Genomic DNA, 7399 nt, shown 5'->3' on the forward strand with positions numbered 1-7399 from the left:
TTTCCAGGAAATCCATAATGAAGTTCTGAAGGGTAAATGGCAAAGAAGCATGTAACCTGATCTTCAAAAGATTCAGGAAGAAATTAGGTGTGTGAGCAAGAATGCAAATGACAAAAGCAAGTGGGGTATCATGTAAACTATGGCTGATTTACACTTGCTCTTAGCCGAAAGGCCGAGAAATAATATATGGCTGAATTTAGTTAAAGCTATATGGCTATTCTCTTTTTATTTTTTGCAACTTATTTGGAAGTTTGAAATCATTTCCAAGTAAAAAGTAAAATAAAATAAAGAGAAGAGAAGAATATGTCCTTGAGAAAGCAACGAAGATGAGAGTCCAGCAAGGAAGCTGGTCTTTGTCACATTAGGGAATTTAAGTTTCACTGTAGGTAATAGAGGGGAACTCCGTTAAGTATTCATACAAATGCAGGCATGCTGGGATGTGAGGTGGTGAGAATATGCGGAGGTTCCTGTCTGAAGAGCCGGAGTCAGCAGCTGATGAAGGAGGGGCAGAGGAAATACAGGTATAAGCAGCTGTTTGGGAGAAGAGAAAAGCAAACCGACTATACAAGCGTGGTAGGACTACTGGGCAACGCTGAAGGTCCACTTGAGGTTTAGTAAGGTCAGGAACTGGACCTAGACTTTGGTGTTGATTTTGAACACTCCCCAAATGATTCAAGCGGGCAGCCAGCACTTAGAAGCCCTGTGCTAAGGCAAAGTTCTCAACCTCAGAACTGTGGACATTTGGGCTAGATAAGTCTTTGTTGGGGAGTAAGGGCGGTGGCAAGGGAGTGACTCACATGGCACAGCAACCCTCTCCTGCCTCGCCCGCTGCTCTCCTCAGCAGTGTATTTCAGTCAGTCCATCTGTTCTGCTCCCCACTCTGTCTCTGATGAATCATGTCACCTTCCCGTGTCTCTGAATTACACCCCAACTCTTGTATGCATAAATAAATAAATCTTAAAAAATAAGTTAAAAAATTGAGACTGTCCTAGACACAGTTCAGTAATTTGGGGACTAATAGTTCTATAAAATTGTATTTTATGACAGAGTGGTCAAATCAATTAGAGGTTCATAGTCATCATTTAAAAATGAAATAGAACAGATGGTAGAATTGAAAGTATCAGAATATATTGCACAAAGAATGCACAAAAGTTTGTGAGATTTTACTTCAGTCATATATAGGTGGTTCATACTATAACCTTGGAGTAGCGATGTAAGTTATACATCCTACACTGAGTGATGGGCAGGCAAATTTGAAAAACACTACCAAAAAAAGGTTTCTTATGTATATAAAAGTAGGTTATAAATGTCCCTTTATTCTCACTCCTCCTCACTTGCCTGGCATCCCCCAAAACATGATAAAAATTAAAAACTCCGACAGGTAATTTTTTTTCATAGTCTAAGTAAAACAAATTGACATATACTAAAATTATCTTCTCCTTAAGGGAAATCAAAATATGAATCTCCAAAGCTGGGAAAACTGACTTACCTCAAAACTGTTGGGCTTTCCATGAAAGAAATTCCAAACACAACAGGAAATTTTAAAATTAAACTTTAGACATTTGCAACCTAGAAGTGGAAAGAAACCTCCTGAAATTAATAAGAGTTTATAGCAGAACTACAGCAAGCCTAATACTGAGTGGTAAATTATTAGATTTCCCAGCCTAATCAGAAGCTACTCCTCAACTGTGTCTGTCCCAGAGAGAAACTTAGCCACAGAGGGAGGCAAATTGATTGAGTTGATGATACTGGGGATGGAGGATTCCATATAGATCACCATTTGCGGACAACTTGATCGTCTGCCTTTAAAATCCAAGAAAATCAGCTAGAAAACTGAAAGCTAATAAAAGTTCAGTAAGTTGGCTTGACTATAAGATAGACCTACAAAAAAATTAAATAGCTTTTCTATAGTATACTGATTATAAAATGAAATGGGAGACAATGACATGATCGCTAAAGGCAATGAAAATCACATATGTGAAACAATTCACCTAGCAGGTATGTGTAAGAGCTGCAGTGTAGTATTGGCATAAAGACAAGACATACACATATATAGAACAGAATAGTTTTTAAAAATCTCACACATATACAATTAATTTTTCACAAATGGGCTAAGGACATACAATGCAGGGGGCAGGTGAGGGAGGAGTATAGCATCTCCAGCAAATGACTAGAGCAACTGGTTAGGAAAAAAGTGAAGTTTGATCCATAACTAAATAAGTAGAAAGGAAGCCATTTACCTACATATGAATGATAAAACTATAAAGTATCCAAAGGAAAGTACAGGTGAAAATCCAGGTAAACTTAAAGAAGACATGGGATTTATTAGACAGGTCAATAAAATTGTTAGCCATAGAAGAAAAAAGACTTCATAAATTAAACTTTATCAAAATTTAAACTCTGCTCTTCAAAAAAGACATCATCAATGCCATTGAATGAAGTAGAAGTCAAATAAAACCATCCATTTCTTACAGGCAGAAAAGGATGGTGATGGCCAGGGTTGGAGGCAGGAGGAAATGGGTAGCTGCTTTTCAAGGGTCTAAAGCTTCTCTTATTCAAGACGACAAAGTATCAGAGACCTGCTGTGCAATAGTGTGCCTATACTTGCTGTCCTGTAGGAGTGCCCTTCAAAGTTTGTCAAGCAAGTAGATTTCATGTTCAGTGTTCCGATCACATTAAAAAAGTAAGAAAACAAGACAAGTCACAAACAAAAAGAAAGTATTTGTAATACACATACAAGAGTTCCCAAGTCACAATGGTTCAAGTCAATGATTTTTCCAGTTTACGATGGTGCATAAGTGATAAAGCATTCAGTAGAAACCATACTTGGAGCTTTGAATTTCTAGCTTTTCCTGGCTTAGCGACATGCGGTACAATACTATCTTAGGACGCTGGGTAGAAAGGCTCCAGCAAACCAGGGAATCTCAAAAATAACCCATCCTCGGCAGTGGACTATGTTGCCAGCCTTTTGGGAGGGGATATTGTGCTCTGCGTTTTCACAACCCATAATGTCTACCAAACACTCATCTGTGTCTTCCTGTTCTGATGAGAAATCGATCTTGAGATGAAACTCTTAATAAATACCCAAGTGTAGGCCTTCCCTGTTGGCGCAGCGGGTTAAAGCACAGCACTGAAAAGTTAAAGCCACTTCCGCATGAGTTTGATTCCCGCCTGCCCAGGAGGTGATCACATGGCGTGGCAGACCTCTCCTGACCCGCCCTCTGCTCCCCTCAGCAGTGTACTTCGTCGATCTGCCTGCTCTGCTCCCCACTCTGTCTCTGGTGAAGCCTCTCACCGCCCCTGAGCCTCTGGCCTGTACCCCAATTCTGTATGCACAAATAAATAAATCTTTTAAATAAATAAATACCCAAGTGTAGGGTAAGTGTTCTGAGCACATTTAAGGTCAGCTAGGCTGAGCTACGATGTTCTCTGGTTGGGTATATTGAATGCATTTTTTACTTAACCATAGTTTCAATTTACAATGGTTGTAGCAGGACATAACCATCATTAATTGAGGAGCATCTGTATCTGATGGAGAACTTATATTCAGGTAGATGAAATATGAAGAACTCTTATGATTTAATAATAAATAAGACAAGCAACACAATAACCAGACAGTTCGTTAAAGAAGATAAACAAATGACCAAAAAGCACATAAAAAGATGCTTGAGGTCAGTCATCAGGAATCACAAACTAAAACTATAAAGAGATGCCACCACAAACCCACTGGAATACTTGAGTAAAATAAGCAAAACGGAGTGCTGGTCAGGACGCCGAGCTTTGGGACATCTGACGTGTGGCTGGTGGACTGCATGGTGGCGCAGCCACCAAGGGAAAGCTGGGCGTTGTCTTCTGTCAAATCTACTGTAGATGATAGCAACCCTACGTCTAGGTGTTTAGTCACATAAAATGAAAATGTAACTACCATACCACAAATAGCTGCACATCAATGTCTTTATTATTGCTGTTCATAATCGCCGAAACTCAGTAATAAAAAGGAACAAATTATTGATTCACCCAGCAAAATGAATGAATCTCAGCTGCATTATGTTCAGTGAACAATGTAGACTCAGAAGGCTACATCATGTGTGAATTCATTCACAGGACATTCTGGAAAAGGCCAATTTATAGGGACAGGAAACAAACCAGTGGTTGCTGGGGCTAAGCTGGGGGCTTAGCTACACCAGGCAATAAAAGTTTTTTGGTGTGATAAAATTCTTCTGTTTTTTTCGTATGATAGTTATATGACTATACAGACGAAAAAACGTACAGAACTGTATGCTGTAGGGTGAATGTTATTGTAAAAAATTATACCTAAATTTTTAAAACACAAAATTGACTTGGGAATTAAATAGATTTATAAAATGGAGCAAAATGTTAGCAGAATCTTATTTGATGGGGGAAATTTATTTTATAGTAATTTCCCCCAAATGAGTAGCCCATTCTTTAACTTCCACTTGCCCCCATCTGATACCATAACCCTAGATTATTAAAGACGCACATATTTTAAAAATCATAAGTATTTTTAGAGAAATTTTCCTCTTCTGAGGTAAGACCTTTCTCAACAAAACATAAAAATCAGCTCCCAGATTTTTACTAAAGGCAGACTCCTTTCTATCTTCAGAATTATTAACAGCACAGAGACACATTTCCCTTGCTTTCTCTCTCTCTCTCTCTCTCTCTCTCTCACACACACACACACACCTTTTTTTTTTTTTTTAAGTTAATGGTGCTTTTCCCAGTTGGTTGCATGTATTTTAAAGTGACTTGGCACTCTCAGGCCGCGAAATGGAAAAATGTGCTTGTCAGTTCATGTGAGCAGTGAAAGTACCAGGAGCCTACTTAGTGATGTCTTCTTTCTGAGTCCCAAAACCAAACTGGACCACACCAGCGCCCCCAGACAACCACGCTGGCAGTGGAAAAGCAACCTCTTGACTGCCTCTTCCCAACACCTGAGCAAACTCACTTTGCCATTTCTGGCAGCCTCTTCATGTTAACCAAAACACAGCAGCTCTCCTTTCCCTGCCAAATGCACCAATGAAATTCCATTTCTCAGACTTTTTCTCCTTTTGCTGAACAAAATCATATCCATAATTAAAATTCAATTTTTTTCTTTTCTGTGTGTCCAACAATATTTTTTTTTTCTAGAAAAATACACATACCTGGAATCCGTGGAGTTTGGGCAAGAATTATTCACAAACACTGGCACTGCATTTCTTCAGTGTTTTTCATTAGTGAAATCTGCTCTATTCCCCCTTTTTTGTTTTTTTAAAGATTTATTTATTTGTGCATACAGACTGGGGTACAGGCCAGAGGTACATGGGTGGTGAGAGGATTCACCAGAGACAGAGTGGAAAGCAGAACAGGCCGACTGTGGAAGTACACTGCAGGGGGGCGGGGTGGAGGCCAGGAGAGGTCTGCTGAGCCATGTGGGTCAGCTCTTGGGGCCGGGGAACTGAAGTCATGCTGAAGTGGCTTTAGCTTCTTAGTGCTGTGCTTTAACCCGCTGCACCACCAGGGAGGGCCCTCTATTCCCTTTTAATGAAAGTCACCTTGCAGGGATGTGGGAATGATAAAAACAGAGGGAATCCGATCAGCCCTGGCATCAAGCTAAGGTCCTGTAAAACAATACACTAGAACAGCTACTACAAAATTTGGACATTTTTTGTTTTCCAGCTTTGCATTGAGCTGTAAAAGCTGCTAAACCAAGAAAAATCCAGCTCATTTTATACCCCCACTAAGCAAAATTGTGACACGCTAAATCTAGACCCCTCAAACTCTTTGGAAAAGACAACTACTTTGTCACTTAATTTACAAATTATTACAACATCAAAGCTTAATGTATTTTCTATTAATAATTAAGCTCCTAAGAAATTGTTAATTATTAATGTTAATAAAGCAGTATTACTGGCATACCACATAGTGTATAACAGAGGTTATACTCACAGGTTTGCCTCTTAACATAGAGGTTGAGAAAGACGGAGGACCTGCAACGTCTACCCAAGTCTTTGCTTCTTAAGCCATCACTTTACATCACCCACCAACTCTGAATGCGGATAAAAGACATGGATCCTTTTTCTGCCTGTGGGGACTATGAGATAGGACCAGTCACATAATTTGTGGGCCTGGTGTAAAATGAAAATGCAAAGTCTCCTTGTTTAAAAATTTATTAAGAGTTTCGTCAGCGACTGCAAAGCATTAAACCGGACACAGGTTGCATTTCCACAAAGCCAGCTCTAATATCAAGAGAAGAGCTTGGCTAGTCAACTGGTAAGAAAAGTAAAGTGTTTCATTACTAATCGAATAACAATCATTTTTCGCGTGTGATTTGGTAAGGAAGTGCTATTGTCAAGTCTTAAGACCTCCTTCCCCAATCTCCCGCTTTTTCTAAGGTTTTCAGACTGTTGGACAAATTACTTCCTGCCATAGAAAGTGCAGTCCACAGAGCAGCAGCAGCAGGAGCATCTGGGGGCTTGTTAGAAATGCAGACAGTCGGGCCCCACCCCAGACCTACTGAATCAGAATCTGTGTTTTAACACAACAATATCCCCAGGGGAATCGTGGACCTTACCGACTGAGAAGTCTCACCGTCCAAGCAGCCACGGAAAACCTCTGCCGCCTCCCTCCTCCGGCATTGAGGAGGCCTGCGGCTCCCCTGCTCGCCTCCCCCATCCACGAGCCTCGAAAGGGCGAACCCCTGACAAACTGCGCCTACCCAAGACCTCTGGCCTCCAGCTTCCCCGGGTTCATCCCGCCGCGCCCGGGGCCACCTGTTCTGGGTCCCTCCGGGAGGTGTGCGCCCAGCCGTCCGTGCTCGCGGCACGTTCCGCGCTCCGCCGCACCCACTGCTGGGCGCGGTAAACTGAGTCCCGGCGAGCTGCATCTCTAAGACACCCGCGGGAACCAGACGTGTGGTTCGGTGTCCCGGAGGGGCGGAGAGAGTTTGAGTCCGTTTGAGGCTTTGGGGTACACACGTCCGTCTCCCCTTCCTCGCCCCGGGGGACGTCTCTCGGAGCCCCCTTCCCTCGCGCACCGTCGCACCGTCGCGGCCGGGGCCCGGAGCTCCGCCCTGTGCCGCTGCCTCTAGGGCACCCTGGGCCCCCGCTCAGCGCCGCAGCCGGGCGGAGGGAGCGTTCGCCTAGCCGTCCAGTCACCTCCGGGTCCCGGCGCTGCGCCCAAGCCCTCCGCGCCGGCCGCCAGCTCCTCGGCGGGTCTCAGGAGCCCGCGGGGGCAGAGCCGTTCCGGGCCGCACGCTTACCTGCCGGTCCCCGCCGACGGGCTGGCTGCGGCGCTCTCGGGCCTCCTTTCCCAGTCGCTCCAGCTGCGGCCCTCCAGCTGCGGCCCCCTCCCTCCTCCAGCGAGCTGGGCGCCGCCCCCACGCTCCGGACCGCTCGCCCGC

At 43.4% G+C, this 7399-nt stretch overlaps 1 protein-coding gene across 2 annotated transcripts in view; it reads right to left on the reverse strand.

The window, feature by feature from the left end:
• ADGRG2 (adhesion G protein-coupled receptor G2) overlaps nucleotides 1–7275 on the reverse strand; it is a 104552-nt gene extending 97277 nt beyond the window's left edge. For both annotated transcript variants that reach the window (XM_012730353.1, XM_012730352.1), the window contains exon 1: nucleotides 7259–7275. The gene's annotated coding sequence lies outside the window, so the exon portion shown is untranslated. The remainder of the gene's footprint in view (nucleotides 1–7258) is intronic.
• Nucleotides 7276–7399: the final 124 nt, after the last annotated feature.

The sequence above is a fragment of the Condylura cristata genome, unplaced genomic scaffold, assembly GCF_000260355.1.
Source record: "Condylura cristata isolate star-nosed mole 26May11 unplaced genomic scaffold, ConCri1.0 scaffold00027, whole genome shotgun sequence".
Taxonomy (NCBI): Eukaryota; Metazoa; Chordata; class Mammalia; order Eulipotyphla; family Talpidae; genus Condylura; species Condylura cristata.